This window comes from Elephantulus edwardii, unplaced genomic scaffold (assembly GCF_000299155.1).
Source record: "Elephantulus edwardii isolate Elephantulus edwardi_28Jun2011 unplaced genomic scaffold, EleEdw1.0 scaffold00092, whole genome shotgun sequence".
NCBI lineage: Eukaryota > Metazoa > Chordata > Mammalia > Macroscelidea > Macroscelididae > Elephantulus > Elephantulus edwardii.
The window spans coordinates 8,783,078-8,799,980 of record NW_006399842.1 but is presented as its reverse complement, the minus strand read 5'-3'; the positions used below and the strand labels follow the sequence as shown (position 1 = coordinate 8,799,980).

General features: G+C 41.2%; 1 protein-coding gene across 1 annotated transcript in view; it reads right to left on the bottom strand.

The window, feature by feature from the left end:
* ASTN2 (astrotactin 2) overlaps nt 1-16,903 on the bottom strand; it is an 895,904-nt gene that overhangs the window by 579,471 nt on the left and 299,530 nt on the right. The window lies entirely within an intron of this gene.

The following is a 16,903-nucleotide window of genomic DNA, read 5'->3' as shown; positions in this document are numbered from 1 at the left end:
GTACGCCCTTCCCAATTTTGAACCATGCAGTGTTCCCTTGCTCTGTTCTGACGACTACAGACAGGAACTCTTTCAAGTGAAGTTTTGCTCTGTAACACATGGGGGCGCCATAAGTTGCAATAGGCTTGATAGCAAGGAGCCTATTTTTGTAGGGGTTTGTTGATTTATTTCTTTGTTGAAGTCATTAGACTTCATGGAGATCTAGAGCAGAGAATAGTCTATGGAGAACCAGGGGCTATATTCAAGATGTCTGAGACACCCACATAAGTTTAGAATGCTTGGGATAAGTAAACGTCTTATTCTTTGTAGGTTTAAGAGACTAGAAAGGAAATGTCCTCACTGAGCATTTAAAAAATGATTTCTATCTGTACACTAAACCTGTTTAACTAAAGTGGCCATCCTTTTCATTTCTTCACTCTCTCTACAGTGACACAGAAGCAAATTCCTGCTCTCACCTGAGCCCCTGATTTCTTCTAAAGTCCAGGGAGAGTCTTCCGGTATGCCAGGTCCTGTGCTGGGTGCTGGAGGTAAACATGGAAGCTTCACGAAGCCTGGCCCCAGAGAGCTCACAGACTGATGGTGGGGTATCACCCAAGTCCCTGTGAACTCAAAGTGGATTATCCACACAAAACAGACATCTAGGGGCAAGTCCTAGGACGTCTAGGATGTCTGTCCTATTCATAGACCAAAAAGGGGAGAGAAGGACATTTTATCAATATAAGAAAAAGAAATAACAACAGAACCCTTTCTTTCCCCTTGTCTCTGCAGAGAACCCGGGCATGAGAACCTGAAAGACATAGAGCTGCTCTTTTGATTTGAAGAAGAAAATGGCATGGAGACTCCTCTAACCTTCCCATCCTCTCCCCTTTAATACACAAAAAGCAGCTGAATTCCTAACACCTAAGCTGTACTCAAACCTCTTGATTGCGAAGAAGCATCACATGCCTGGCCCATCACCTGCTCTGAACTGTCAACTTCGAGGAGAGGAGGCCTGAACCTTCTTTGTAACCTACATCTGTCCTATGGAAGCATCTAAGAGTGTGAGACATACATGAAACGAAGATGCTGCCCAGAACGGAAAGGGCCGGCCAGCCAGGTAGTAACACGTCTGAAATCTACTTTGAAAGTCAAGACAAAAATATGGATAAGAAGGCCCAGGAAAGACAGAAAACATTGAGAAAAAGGATACATGTTGTTGTTGTTATGTGCCGTCGAGTTGCTTGCGACTCATAGCGACCCTGTGTACAACAGCCCTAAACTCTGCTCTGTCCTGTGCCAATCGCACTGTCTCTGACACTCCCATCCGATTATCCCAGTCACTGAATCAATCCACCTCATAGAGGGCCTTCCCCTCCTGCACTGTCTCGCCACCCTCCCAAGCATCATGTCCCTCTCCAAGGACCAGTCTTTTCCTTACATGTCCAGAGTATGTTAGATGGAGCCTCAGAATCCTTGCCTCCAAGGAGCCACCTAGTTTAACCCTTTCCAGGATGAATCTGATTGTTTTCCTAGCATACATAGGAGGCTTAAAATATCTTCCAGTAAAGCCTTCTATCAAAAAGGAAGCTCTGGGGGCACAGGCTGTAGGGGGTTTGCTGATAACCCAAAGGTGTTGCCTCTCAGGAGGTTTGAATCCAACACAGACTCTGAAGGAGGAAGAGGAACCGTCTCCTTCCACATGGTGTGCAGCTTTCCGAAAACCCACTGGAGGTTTGGCTAGGAGTCGCTTCTGACTCAGCTGCAACGAGTGTGAGTTGTTGTCATCAAATAAATGTCTCCATGAAAAAGGAAAAAAATCCATTGTTGTCAAGATAATTCTGACTCAATGACAACCTCAAATGTCAGATATAGGGCTTTTAAAATTTCTCTATTTAGCACTTTTCTATTTTGTTTCTTTACTTTTAATTTCTCCATTAATTATGTTACTCATAGGCCTGGTTGCCAGCATCTATTAAAAAACTCTTATATAGTTCTTACTAAAAGCTTTGAGTTTTACTTAGTTCTCTGAACAGCTTTATTAAGTAGTTGCTCTGATTCCCTTTATGGAGAAGAGAAAAGCAACACTCAGAGCAGTTAAATGACTTGGCGAAGATCTCTCAGCAATCAGGCAGTGAAATGTAGACTATAACTCACCACAAGCGACTGCTGGTTGTTTAACTGGGGTTTGGTGACTTGTAGGGTCAGTTCCACTTCTGAGTGGCTTACAGCCACTAATGCATTCTTTTACTGCAGATCAGAAGCCTGAAATCAGGGCTATCTGTGCCCAAGGCTCTCTGGGAGGGGAGGAGGCAGGCCACCTCAATCTTCAGTGTGTGAACCAAGCACAGTAAGAGGGTGAGTAACAGTCCCACAGAAAGGTCTCTAAGGCTTGTACCAGGAAGTCACAGCTCACGCAAATGCCAGACCGAGGGAAGTCTTCTGTTTAGAAATGTGCTCTGCTTTCATCTGGCAAAGCAGACCTGCCTTCATGGGCGCTCCCATTGGTGTTATGTGTGGCTAAATGGGGACCATATTTCACCATAAAAGTGACTGCACTTCAGGAACAGAGTGTGATTAAGAAAGATTGATGGCAGGTAATATCTGTTACCAACACCTGTACCGTGCACGGGGATCTATTTGGCAGAAATGGAGTTTGTAAGAGCAAGATCATTACCATTTGAGCTAGAAAACAAAATGTGGTAAAGGAGGTGAAGAATGGGAGAGAAGTGCGGAGAGGAGGGTGACATACACCACAGCAGACCAGGGTACCTAGGAGGAATTCCTCCTGTACAGCAGAGGTTCACTCCATGAACCTGAGCATCCGGGTCCGAAGTCCCTCTTCTGTCCCTAAGTGACTGAGGGATCACGGCAAGTCATTCCCCATTTGTGGGCCTCAGACCTCACAAAGATAAGACGTGCAAGGCCTCAGATGCTTTGCCTTTCTCAGTTACTCGAGGGTGCAGAAAATAGTTCCTACAAGCTCCTTTACTAAAGAATGAGAATATATCTGCCTCTGCATGTGAATCTCAGGCACTGAGTTACCAAGTGCTGGTGGGATCAACTCCCAACTTCCATCTTAAGGATTATGGAACCTCTAAAGCAAAGCCTTAAGGCTCACTCACCAAAGCATTGAGTGTGCTGAGTAATGAAAACAAAAATAAAAAAAACCCCACCCACTGGCTACAGAGAGAGCTGCATGAACCTTACTCCTCCATGCCTCCACAAAACCTGAAGGCTAAGACATTTCAGTCAACATTTTCAACAAGGGAAAGGAATATAAAAGGGCCTGGATAAGACCCAATGAGATTCTGTGGTTAAACAGGTCAGGTAGAGAGCACCAGCGCTGCCATTTGTTTGCGCTATAACGTAGGGGAAATGGCATTGCTTCTGTGAAGCAGCAGCTTCCTCAACTGAAAAGTGAGAATTAAAAAAAAATGACATCTATCTCTCAGAGCTACATTGAACATTAAACTGTAAGTAACACAAATTACCTATTTGTAAATGCTAAGCAGAGAGTGTGGCATATAAATGACTAATTAAAACACATACTAACTTTTCAAAGAGAAGAGCCAACTGGGGGGCGGGTGGGCAGGGGAAAAATGTGACAATGAATGAATAGAAATCCAAAATCTCTGTAAACTATCATTAAAATTAATAAAAACTTAAAAAAATTCCATCCTTTACCACTTTATCAAAACCATCATCATAATTTCTTCTTCATCATCATCATCATCATCATCATCATCATCACTGTCTTTAATCTGTATATGGAGCTCCAAGTCTACGTGAGAGACTCATGGTCATTTATCTCTGACTTTGTTTTCCTGAGGTGGCTTATATTACTGTGATATTGAAAGCTGTGCTCCTGGTCTTTCCGAAATCAACAGGGTCACCTATGGAGGGTAGGAGTCTGTGTAGAGTCCAGAAATAGACATTAGAAAGAAGAACCTGAAAATCAACTTTTAAAAAAACAAAACAAAACAAAGAAACAAAACACCCAACAACCTGGCCACTGAACACTTTTTAAAGAGCAGTAGAATATTATCTGTTAAAGTGGAAGAAGAGAAGATGAGCCCCTCAGATTGCAAGGCATTCAAAATATGATTAGAAAAGAGCTGTCTTATGCACACCCATGTTAATTGAGGCTCTGTTCACAATAGCAAAGAGCTGGAAACAACCCAAGTGCCCATCAACAAACAAATGGATAGAGAAGCTGTGGTATATTCACACAATGAAATACTATGCAGCATTGAAAAACAAGAAAGTCATGAAATATTATGCAAAATGGGTGACCCTGGAGGACACTATGCTGAGTGAAATATCTCAGTCACAAAAGGACAAATATTGCACAGGGCCACTTTTATGAAGTGGGACTGACATCAGGGTTGAGGGAAGATAGAAAAGGAGGGGAGGAATGATGTATATTACATTTAAACAGATGAGGGAGAGAACTGTTAAAAAGGGATATATGATTGGGTGTTCTTGTCATTACAGAAGTCCAGAGTGAAGGCTGCGTAGTAAAGTGGACTTGTGGGGAGGGATTGCATAACAATGAAAGAGTTTTTCTTTTACTTTTCAAAGAGAAGAGTGACTTTGGGGGTGGGGCAGGAGAGAAATACAACAATGAATGATTGAAAACTCTAAGCCCCTGTAAACTTTCATTAAAATTAATTAAAAAAAGACCTGTCTTACCAAAATAGAATGGACTTTAATGATATAGACAGAGTAAAACTTTTAGCACTTTCATTTCCTGATGTGGCACCACTCAAAATGAGAAGAAACAGCTGCAAACATCCATTAGTCGTGAGAACGTGAAAAGTATAATATAGGAAGTCAGGAAAATTTTGAAATAATAAAAAATGAAACAGAACACAGAAAGATTGATATGGTAGGCATTTGCTATCTCAAATATACTAGTATTGGTCATTTTCAATTAGATAATTATAGGGTCTACTATGTCAGATGTAACAAATTGGAAGTGAATGTTGCATTCATTATAAAAAAGATTTCAAGATCTATCCTAAAGTGGAATATTGCCAGTGACAAGCTAATCTCCAAAAGCCTGAAAGGAAAATTCATTAATATTACTATTATTCAAATTTATACATCAACTATTAATGCTAAATAAGAAACTGAAAATTTTTACCAACATGTGCAGTCTAAAATCCAGCAAACATGCAATCAAGATGCGGTGATAGTTACTAGTTACAGGAATGTGAAAGCGAGACACAAAGAGAGAGTAGTTGAAAAAAATAGCATTGGCGAGAGAAATAATGTGGAAAATCACATGATAAAATTTTCAAGACCAATGATTGATTCATCACAGATATCTTACTTCAACAACATGAACTATAGCCCTCACTGAATGCATTACACAGGAATCAAATGTATCACATCTGTAGAAAGAGGTGATGGGGAAAATTAGTATCACCAGTCAACAAGGGTGAGGTTTGAACAGAGAACTGACCATCATTTGCTCAACTTCAAGTTTAAGTTAAAATAGATTTTAAAAAGTCAGTAAGAATCAAATGGATGACACTGAGTACATCCCACTTGAATTTAGAGATATTATTAGATTAGATTTTTCCTCACTGACCTCTAATGACTAAAGATCAGAAAATTTATGGGATAACACTAAAGACATCATACATGAAAAATCAAAAGGTCATCAAAAAGACAGTAACGGAAGACCAAAATTGATGTCAGAAAAGATTCACTTGCTCTTAAGTGGAGAGTAAAAATTCCTGACTTCACTGCCATCATGTCGGAACCAACATATAGCTAAAACCCCAGCAGGTTTTCAAAGGCTACGTGAATCATACAGAAGGGCTGCTCATATTCCTCCCATGCAGCAGTTGGCGCATTCCAGCCACTTACTTTTGGTGAAAATGGAAGAATGAAGTAAAAGGGTTGAACAGATTTCAAAGAGTGTCTCCAGAAGATAAATGCACAGAGACCTGAAGTAGAAAATAAAAACGGAAGAACACACTTGGCCTTTCTTATGCTAAAGGAACTGAAGAAATGATCCAGTTTTTGTATGCAACACTAAAGGACACTATGGACAACATTTCAATGACCTAAGTAGCATCTAAAGAAATATGGAAGGTACTGAGAGTCACTGTACCAAAAAAAGAAAAAAAATCAGTTAATATTCTTCTTTTTCATGGTATAACATATAACCAAGAACCTGTGGAATTAAAGGGGACAGTCCAAGCTGTACTGAAAGTACTGAAGAAAAACAAAGTACCAGAGACTGATTCCCATTGGAATGTGTTAAAACAGATGCAAAAGTGGAATGTGCTAAAACAGATGAAATGACTCACTTGCTATGTCATAAAATTTGGAAGACAACTACCTGATCAACTGACTGGATGAAATATCTGTGTCCATTCTAAAAGGAAAGCAGATCCAGTAGAATTTGAAAGTTCATCCTGGAGAGGTTGAAGCCAGGCTGCTCCTTGGAGCAAGGATTCTGAAGCTTCATTGACATACTTTAGAAAAGTTACAAGGAGGGATCAGTCCTTGTGGAGGGACGTCATGTTTGGGAGGGTGGAGGAAGACCCTCGATGAGATAGATTGATTCAGTGACTGGGGTAATGGGGGTAGGTGTGTCATAGATGATAAGATTGGCATGGGATAGAGCAGTGTTTAGGGCTGTTGTACATAGTGTTGCTATGAGTCACAGGCGACTCAACAGCACATATCAACAACAACAACAGTGGTAAGGAGCTATACTACCAACTTGAAGGCATGAGGTTCGAAACTATCAGCTGCTCTGCAGGAGAAAGATGGACAATCTCCTCCTCCGGTGCAATTGACTGCCTCTGAAAACCTTCTGGAGGGTCAGCTATAGGTCGGTTCCAACTCAAAAGTACATAACAACAACAATCATCATTATCACACACAAGTGAAATTTTGCTGAAATAATTTTTAAATTGTTGCCACAGGGCTACAGGGGACTGACGGTAGTTCAAGTCAGATGCAGAAGAGGATGTGCAGTGAGGGATATTATTAGCTGATGTCACCTAGAACTTGCTCTCAAAGTAGAGAATACCAGAAAGATGCCTGTGACTTATTGACAGCAAGGATATTTGACTGTGTGGATACCAACAAATTATAAATAACACTGTGAGGAAAGGAAATTCTAGAACATTTCATCGTGATCATGTAGAATCTGCACATAAACAAAGAGACTAATGTTTAAACAGAGCAAGGAGATAAAGCGTGGTTTAAAATCAGGAAAAAATATGCATCAAGGAGTATCCTTTTATCATTCTTATGCTGTCTGTCTGCTGAGCAAATTATCTGAGGAACAGAGGCATATGAAAAAGAACACAGTATCAGGACTGGCAAAGGACTAATTAACAAGCTCTAATAGATATGCAGATGACATTACCTTGTCTTACAAAAGGAGAAGAGGACATGAAGTACTTTCTGAGGAAAATCAAAGACTACAGCCTTAAATATGAATTACACCTCAGCATAAAGAAAACAAAATTCCTCACAACTGTATCAATAAGCAGTATCATGATAAATGGAGAAAATATTTAATTTCTTATGAATCTCATTTTACTAAGGACTCATAAGCAGCAGTCAAAAAATTAAATTATGTTTTGCATCAGGCAAATCTACTACAAAAGTCTTCTTCAAAGTATTAAGATGCAAGATGTCACTGTTAAGGATCATTATGTGCTTGACCTAAGCAATGGCATTTTCAATTGTTCCATATGCACAGAAAAGCTGGCAATTAAAAAAGGACAATCCAGCAGGGACCTGAAAAGACTGGATAATGACAGACAAGGCCCAATGGTGAGTGATTTTATAAAATATAGTGCATGGGAATGAAATACAATATGAATGAAGGATAATGGGAAACACAATATATATGAACTCTGTAAGCAAACTAAGACAAAAGAAAACAAAACAAAAAAGGACAACTGAGGAATATTTTGAAGATGCTTTTGAGTCATGGAGTTCACAAAGAATATTGACATGAGCTGCCAGAGGAACAAACACATCTATGTTGGGAAAAAGTACAGCCAAAATGCTCCTCAGAAAGAAAAAAAACCAGTATTTTGTCTCATGAACTTTGGATTTGATATCAGGATGGACCAGTCCCTAGACAAGGACATCATTCATGGCAGAGTGTCAGTGAAAAAAGAGGAAAGACTTCCCCCAAATGGACTCATAGTCGTTGCAACAAAGGGCTCAAACAGCAACAACCAAGGGCTGACATGGCACTGGTCAATGTTTTGTTCTGCTCTTCATGCATGGAGTCTCCATTGAGTTCAAAACTAACTCCACAGCATCTAATATAAATAGTAAAGTTCTTCTCAGCTCCCTGTTCCTCTCTATCTTTATACAGTTTCAAGTCTCTAAGGACTCGTCTAAGGCAGAGGGTGGCCCACTTTTGTGGAGTCCCAGGAGGAAGATCTAACATGCACAGATAGAAGGCATAAGAGATGACACGAAAAAGAGAAGATGAAAATTAGCATGTATTATTGTTACGCACCTCTGAGTGATTACAACTCATAGTGAGCCTAAGAACAATGCTTCTGAACTTGCCTTGTCTTGAGCCAACTTCACTATCTCTCACACATTTGACCCTATCTGTGTCAATCCATCTCACTGAGGGTCTTCCTCTCTTACAATGACCTTCCACCTTTACCACCATGATGTCCTTCTCTAAGGACTGGGTCCTTCCAACTATGCCCAATGCATGTGAGACAGAATTCCACATCCTTGCCTCCAAGGAGCATCTTGGTTTCACCTTCTCCAGCTTGGGCCTATTTGTTCCCGTGGCAGTCCATGGAATATTCAATACTCTTCCAGACATCTATTTACTCAGCACAGCAGAGACTGTGAAGATTATGCAGGATGAAAGTTTGGTTGATTATTCACAGAGATTTGCAAAGGGTCTGAGTCAACTCAATAGCACCTAACAAAACATTTATTTGTGTTAGTGTTACTGTATGCCAATGAGCTGACGCAAACTCACTGTGACCCTACAGGGCAGAACAGAATTTACCCACAAGGATTCCAAGGTTGTAATCCTTTCAGGTGTAGTATATGAAATATCAGGCTGCTAAGTGAATGGTCAACTGTTCGAATCCACCATCAGCTCCTTGAGAGAAGGATGGCCAAGTCTCCTGTGAAGATTTATAGCCTTGGAAAGCGACTGGAGATTTGTCATGTGTATAAATTGACTGGAAGGTGATTTCATTGTCGTGGTGACAGCTCTGATGTGTAATGGACCTTCACAGGGTTTTTGAGGTTGGAAGCCTTTAGAAAGGGTGGGAGACTGCTCACCTTTTCCCTATTAAATGACTAGGTTGGCAGCACAACTAATTATCTACGCTGTACCAGAGATCCATCATACAATGTTAGGTAGTAGTAATAAGTTCTAGGAGGAAAGTAAGGTTGGCAGAGGAAAGAACAGCCTTTCCATGTGGTTGTGGTCAAGTTTAAAAGAGTAGGCAGAGAATGAAACACTGACCTAAGAACTGGCTGAAGTGGTAGAATCAGCTACTTAAATGTCTGGGAGAAAAGCATTCCTCAAAAATTTAAGTGGAAGTTAAAAGACCTCAATGCAGAGTTGAGCTTGGGGTGCTAGAAGGATGATGAATAAGACCAAGTATTGCAGGGGAGTGGGTAAGAAATGTGGTGGGAAATAATGTAATAGGTAAGGGCTGGATCAGAAAGGGCATTTATAGACTATGAGGAGAACAAGGGAATTCATTCTAAATGTACTGGAAAAGTTATTGGGGTTACCTGGGTTGGGAGATGGTGTTAGGGACCTCTCCAAAGTACTGAAGAGCAATGGTGTCTCTCTGGAGACTAAGGTGCATCTGACACAGGCCATGGTCTTCGTTATCACTTGTTATGGACCAGAGAGTTGGACAGTGACTAAGGAGGATAGAAGGAGAATTGATGCCTTTGAGCTGCGATGCTGGAGAAGAGTATTGAGGGTCCCATGGACTGCTAGGAAAACAAACAAATTCGTCCTGGAAAGGGTCAAACTGGGTGGCTCCTTGGAGGCAAGGATTCTGAGGCTCCATCTAACATACTTTGGACATGTTGTAAGGAAAGACCAGTCCTTGGAGGACATCATGCTGGGGCGGGTGGAGGGACAGCGCAGGAGAGGAAGGCCCTCTATGAGGTGGATTGATTCAGTGAATGGGGTAATTGGGATGGGAGTGTTCGAGGCAATGTGATTGGCACAGGACAGAGCCGAGTTTAGGGCTGTTGTACATAGGGTCACTATGAGTTGCAAGCGACTCGACGGCACATAACAACAACAACATGATCTGTTGTTATGTGCTGTTGAGTTGTCTGTGACTCATTTTAAAATAACTCCAGCTGTTTATGGAGAAAAGTCTGACGGGAGAGGGTAAAAGGGGAGCAAAGAACAGAGAACCATGGTCATCTTCCAGCTGAGGGATGATAATGGATTGGACTAGAGAGGTTGTGTGAGGGTGTAGAGATATGTTTGAATAATGCATCTGGGAGTAATAGGGCGTGTGTTAATGCCATTTCCAGGATGGGGTAGATGTGGGAGGAGTAGGTTAAGAGAATAATCAGAGATCAGTTTCAGACACGTTACATTAGAGATGCCTATTAGCCATCTGAATGGAGGTATTTATGAGTTGGGGCTGGAGCTTTGTGGCATTTAGAGACACTGCATGTAATGAAATTACCATGAGAGCGAGCACGAGGATGGTGTCTCTCTGACCTCTATCACTTAGGGGTCAGGAAGTAGGAAGGACACAGGAAAGGAGAATGAGCAAGAGATCCTAAGGAGGAGGCAGAAAACCAGAGTGTGTGCTGTCTTAGAGGTCAAACGAAGCGCATGATTCCAGCAGGAAGTGGTGACCAGCAGTGGTACACATGCTCAACTGTCCAGCGGGTGTTGACCTAGAATTGATCATCGGATTTGGCAAAATGAAGGTCACTGGGGAGCCTACCAGAGAGGCTTTATTGCAGTTCTAAGGGAAGGCTGACGTAGTTCAGGGGAAGGGAGGCACAGGGTTGGAGGTGGGGAAAATAGACTATTCTTCCCAGTTTGGTGCTAAAAAGGAAGATAGTGAATTGGAGTGAATCAAGTGGGTTCCAGAAAGGGAGTTTGTTTTAGAAGACAGAAGATACGGTGCCATGTCTGTGCTAAAGGGTGGATCTAGTGAAGGGAGAAAACCCTGAATAGAACTGGTAGTGGGCTCAGTGCCTGAGTGCAAAGGCAGAGTAGATTTTGTGACACTGGAGCTGGTACAACTCAGAGAGGCCTAGTTAAGAAAACACATATAAAACCATGCACTCAAAAATCAGTTTCAGAAGTATTTATTTAGTATGAAAAAAGAAATTACCAGTGGGACCTGACATTCTGAAATCTGAGGTCTCTTAGGCTGAGATTTTTCAACTTTGATGGGAATGGCATTTTGAACCAGATAATCCGTTGTTGCTGGGAGGTTATCCTGCACAGTGCAGGATGCTGAGTAAACTCCTTGGCCCACGTCCACTAGGTGCCTCTGTCTACCTGGTGACTACCAGAATATTTCCGGGTATTGTCATATGTAGACATTGCCCTTCAGATATTTTCCACCTACCTCATGTTGAGAACAACTGCTAAGTAATTTACTTGAAATGTTCAGATAGAAGTGTTCTTAATTACCATATCCTAACATGCCTCTGGAAACTTTATGAACTTTGATAAATGATGATAGTTTTAGAAAGGCTTCAGACCTTTTGTTCTTAGGGTCCCTATGAGTTGTGCTCGACTCGATGGCAATCAACAAAACAACAAAACATACAGTAACTGTAAGAATTAGACATGTGATGGGGCCCTTCACTGGGTATTCCTTAGCATCCAGTCACCCTCATTTATACTAAAGTGGAAAATTAAATGAAGGCTCAGAGACTGATCCATTGTCAGTTAGTCAGTAAACAGATGTGTCTCAAGTTGAAGGGCATCATACAAAATGCTTGATCAGAGTCTTCTGCCAATGTCATGATCATAAAAAAAAAGGAGAAACTGTCATAGTTCAGAAAAGACAGGAGACCACACAACGGGTGTCTTAAATTAAATTAGAAATGGAAATGAGGTATTAATAGAAAAGTTGGAGAGATGGGAATAGAGTCTGGAAGTTAATGAACAGTAATGTACCAATGCTGGCTCTTAATTTGGGCAAATCATGGCAGTATTAGAGGAAAATGGGTGAGGTGTATATGCAAACTCTATGCTCCATTATATTTGCAACTTTTCTGTAAATCTAAAATCAGTTAAAAAGAAAAGTTTACTTAGATTAAAAAAAAATCAACAGCAACATCAGCAAACCAAGGGACTGACTGGTGGCATACCCCCTCCAGGAAGCTTTGCTTCAGGGATCTGGGACATGTGGGTCACTGTCCTGTATTCAATGTGACTGGCTCTATGCTCTCTGCTTCCACACCCACACATGTCCTCTAGCCTCGAAGCAGCCTTGTAGAAACAACTTTGAATCAAGGCAAATGCTGGTTGGGCCTTAGCTCCTCTTTTACTTAACAATACATCTGGACAGTAGTCACTTTCTGTCTCAAAGCTTTAGTGTTCTGTTATCTGTAAAATTCAACAGATCATTTTTCTCTCTTCCTCTTTATCTCTCCTCTAGCACTGGAGGGAGATTCAAAAGCCCAGCACTTGGCACGCAGTAGGCACTAAGTAAACACGAGGCCTCCCTTCTTTCTTAAGTGCAAAGAACAGATGTCATCCAGGCTTCTTATTTCCAATAAGAATCTTTCATGTTTAACTTACAAGCTACTTCGCTGTTGTTGTTGAGTACTGTGAAGTCAGAATCATCCATAGCTGACACTCCAACGAATCAGAGGAATTAAATCTTTTGGGAGGAGGCTGCCCATCCTTCTCCTGCAGAGGAGTTGGTGGATTTGAACCATGTGCCTCTGAGACTGTAGTGCAGCTTCTTCCCACCCCCCGACCTATACACAGATTTTCTAATATTAATTGTTAATATTTGTTCTTACTGAGTTTATTAGAGTTCCTCTAATAAAATATTTAGGAACTGTCCTCCTGCAAAGTATATTTTTCCAAAACAGCAATGTTCTGTGAATTCAAGGGCACTCCTTTCTTTTCTTTTCTGCATCTGACTGATCTATTGCTGTGGCAGAGGTGAGGGATTTGAGCGTGGGTTTTGCTGGGGGCAGGTCCACAGAAAGGGTTGCTGATTCATCTGTGGTTGAGGCTGTGGAGGTTGGCTTATTCTTTCAGGGGCTCCTTTCAGGTGATTAAGATCTTTGGCATTAGAGCTGGATTTGTACTTAATTAGCTCTGCCATTTCCTTGCTGAGTGGTCTCATGCAGGTGACTTAACCTTTCAAAGCCTTATTTTATCATATACACAATGAAAACAACAATGGGGAGGGGGACGAAAAAAGAAGAGGAAAAGAAAAGAGCCTAAGGGAAGAAACAACTCTGGAAGGTTGACAGGGACTGGAGGGGTATGGGAGGGAGCAGAGATTAGTGACTAGTTGGGGAGGTGAAAGGCAAGGGAGGGTACAGTGAGGATTTGATAAAACCAAGTAAATAACAGTGATGGTCAGCTGTGACTCACAGCAACCCTATGTAGCCAGCTCTGTGTCCTGCCCTATCCTGAGCCAATCCCTTCATCTCAGATAGACCTAATCCCATTTATCCAGTCACTGAGTTAATCCATCTCATCCTGAGTCTTCATCTCCTGTGCTGCCCCTCTACCCTTCCAAATATGATACTCCTCTCCAAGGACTGGTCCCTCCTGTCCACATGCCCAACATATGTGAGATGAAGCTTCAAAATCCTTGCCTCCAAGGAGCAGCCTGGTTTCACCATCTTCAGGAAAGAACTGTCTGTTCTCCTGGCAGTCCACGGTATGTTCAACACTCTTCTCCAGCACCACAGCTCAAAGGCATCAAGCTTTCTTTTAAATTATCCTTAGTTATTCATACAATTATAATTAGCGAGCTCTGGTGGCCTAGTGGCAGAAAGCTGTGCCACTATCTTGAAGGCAAGCAGTGTGAGCCCACCAGCTGCTCCCGAGGAAAAGGATGGGCATCCTCTTCACATGTGCTTAACTGCCCCTGAAAACTGTCAGCTACGGTCAGTTCCAACGTGATGAGATATAACAACAGCAACACCATTATAATTAATGTTATAAAAGAAAACATGTATGAGTGAATGAATAAAAGATAAATGAAAATAACAGCAATGTCAGTTAGATTTTTTTATTGTATATTTTTTCTCCTTAAATGCTTTTGGGGTGGGGAATTGCACTGCTAACTTAAAGACAGAGCCTCCCTTCCAGTTTAAATCCACAAACTGCTCCATAGGAGAAAGATGAGTCACCTCCTTACCTGGGATGTACAGCCCGGGAGGGTCAGCTATGAGTCGGAACCTATTCAATTGCAATGAGCAAGTGAGTGAGTGAATATCTGTGGGTGTTCATATTACTTTTCTCTTTTACCTCAATTCCTACCTGGAGAATGTCTTTGATAGAATAAATAGAGAACCATTTCCTCAATTGACCTTGGTCTCCTCTTCCCTCGGGGTTTGGGCCATTTCCACAAAATCTCCAGTTCTTTCCCACAGAACCCTGCTGGCTTTGCCATGTCTCCATCCCCCCTGAGTTCAGTGAAGAGGAAGGAAGACACAGGCATGCTGGTGACATTCTCTTCAAGGAGGTTTCCAGCTTCCTCTTGAAGATGCAGAAGGATATGAAACACAAGGTAAGCTTCACAGGTGCCAACTGTATTGTTCAAAGAATATGCTCCCTTTTATAGCATTATATTTCATTCTCTACTGCCAGAATGGAGATGCATGCTGGGTTTCTGCATTTGTAATTGGGGAAGAACAGATGGGAGAGAGGCAGTTGGAAGTAATACTGTCATTAAAATAATCTATCCTGCTCGTAACTCTTGGGGGTGTGAGAAGGTGAGTGGAGCCACGTGGGTTGAAATTCTTCATATACATTTCTCATGGAAATGATCCATCCCTTATGCTTTGTAGAGGCTGAAAGTGTACTTTCTTTCTTGATATAGTTTTAGGAATATGTCTCTGACTCACAGTCCAGAAGATGAGAAAAACAAGTTTTGCGGTGAAGTATCATTAAATAAAGGGCATATTGGGCATTGACCTCTTTCCTAGCATAATATATCTTTCCAAGAGCAAGCCCGTTCAGACAACATGCCCAAAGTATGTGGCACAAACTTTCACCATTCTTGTTTCTAAGGAGCATCCCCATTACACTTCCTCCAAGACATATATTTTTGTTCTTTGGGGAGTCCCTGATGCAGTCAATATTCTTTGCCAAGACTGCTCTAATTCAAAGTCATCAATTCTTTGGGGTGCATTATTATTCATTATACAACTTTCAGATACATCAGAAACAGCTGAAAATGCCATGGCTTGCAAGAGGTGCACTTCAGTCTTTAAACTGACATCCTGGCTCTTTGGATGAGCAAGACCACGAGCAGTCCTTGAAAGCAGATTTCCCAGGGCAACACATCTTTCCAACTTGCCAACTTGGATGTTGACTGTGGATCAAAGTAAAATAAAATAGTTGACAACTTCAAGCTTTGTTCCATCATGAAATTGACTTTTAGTCAAGTGGAGAGGATTTTTGTTTTTATGATTTTTGCAATAGGACCCATATAGAAAGCTATAGTCTTTTATAGTGAATGCTTCAATTCCTCTTAACTTTCTGCCAGTGAGCTGTGTTGTCTGGACAGAACAGGCTATTGATGAGTCTTCCTCTAGTCCTAATGCCACATTCTTCTTCATAGAGTCCAGATTCTTGAATACTCTGCTTAGCATACAAATTGAATAGGTACGGAGAAAGCCTACAACCCTGATGTACACCTTTCCCGATCTTAAACTGTGCAGTGTCCCCTCTTTATGTTCAGACAACAGCTTCTTGGTCTATGTATAAGTTTTACATGAGCATAACTGAGTGTTTTGGGATTCTCCTTCTTCTCAATGTTTCCCACAGTTTTTATGATCCATATATTCAAATGTCTTTACATAGTCAATGAAACACAAGTAAATATCTTTTTGCCTTCTTTACTTGCAGCCCAGATCCACCTGACATTAGCAATTCTCTGTCTTGTGCCATGGTCTCTTCTGAGTACAGCTTGAACTTCTGGCAGTTCCCTGTCAATGTACTGCTCCAGGTATTTTTTTTTAATATAACCTCAGCAAGATTTTATTTGTGGTATTAATGTTCAATAATGTCTGCACTCCATTTGATTGCCTTTTGTTTTTTGCTATTAGAACAAATATGGATCCATTTTAGTCAGTGGGCCTTAGATGTCTTCCAAATTTTTTTGTCAAGGGCTAGTGATCACAATGAGGAAAGCATGAGTAAGAAGAAACATATTAATAATAGAAACAATAAGAGAAGCCTTTGAAACATTTAATTATTTTGACTCTTCCTCAAGGTAGATGCCAACATGCTGATTTTATAGCAGAACAAACTAAGGTTCTTAGAGGGGGAAAAAGTTCCTGGCTCAAAATCATAAAACTAGCCAAGGGCAACAGTTTAGCTTACATCTCAGATTAACCTGATATGAAATTCTATGCTGTTTTGGGATAATTCTGACCTCAAATTCACACAGGCTAAGTCTTATGATCAGAGGGTAGTCTCTCAATGACTCTCTATAAGGTTTCAAGTATTCTTTGCAAACCATTTTTTCTGAGATTCCTCATTTTGCCAAATTTCAAGACTGCCTTTCTCTCTCCTGTGTATCAGACATTTCTAGTCCACTGCCACAAAGTGAATACTTGACACACTATTTTAAGTCTGTAAGAATGACCTTAGATTGGGTGATGGATGCTTTCCTTGGCTATGACCAGACTTCACTTGGTAAAAAGCCTTTGACAAACAGGCTAGCCTGGCAAAACAGTAAGA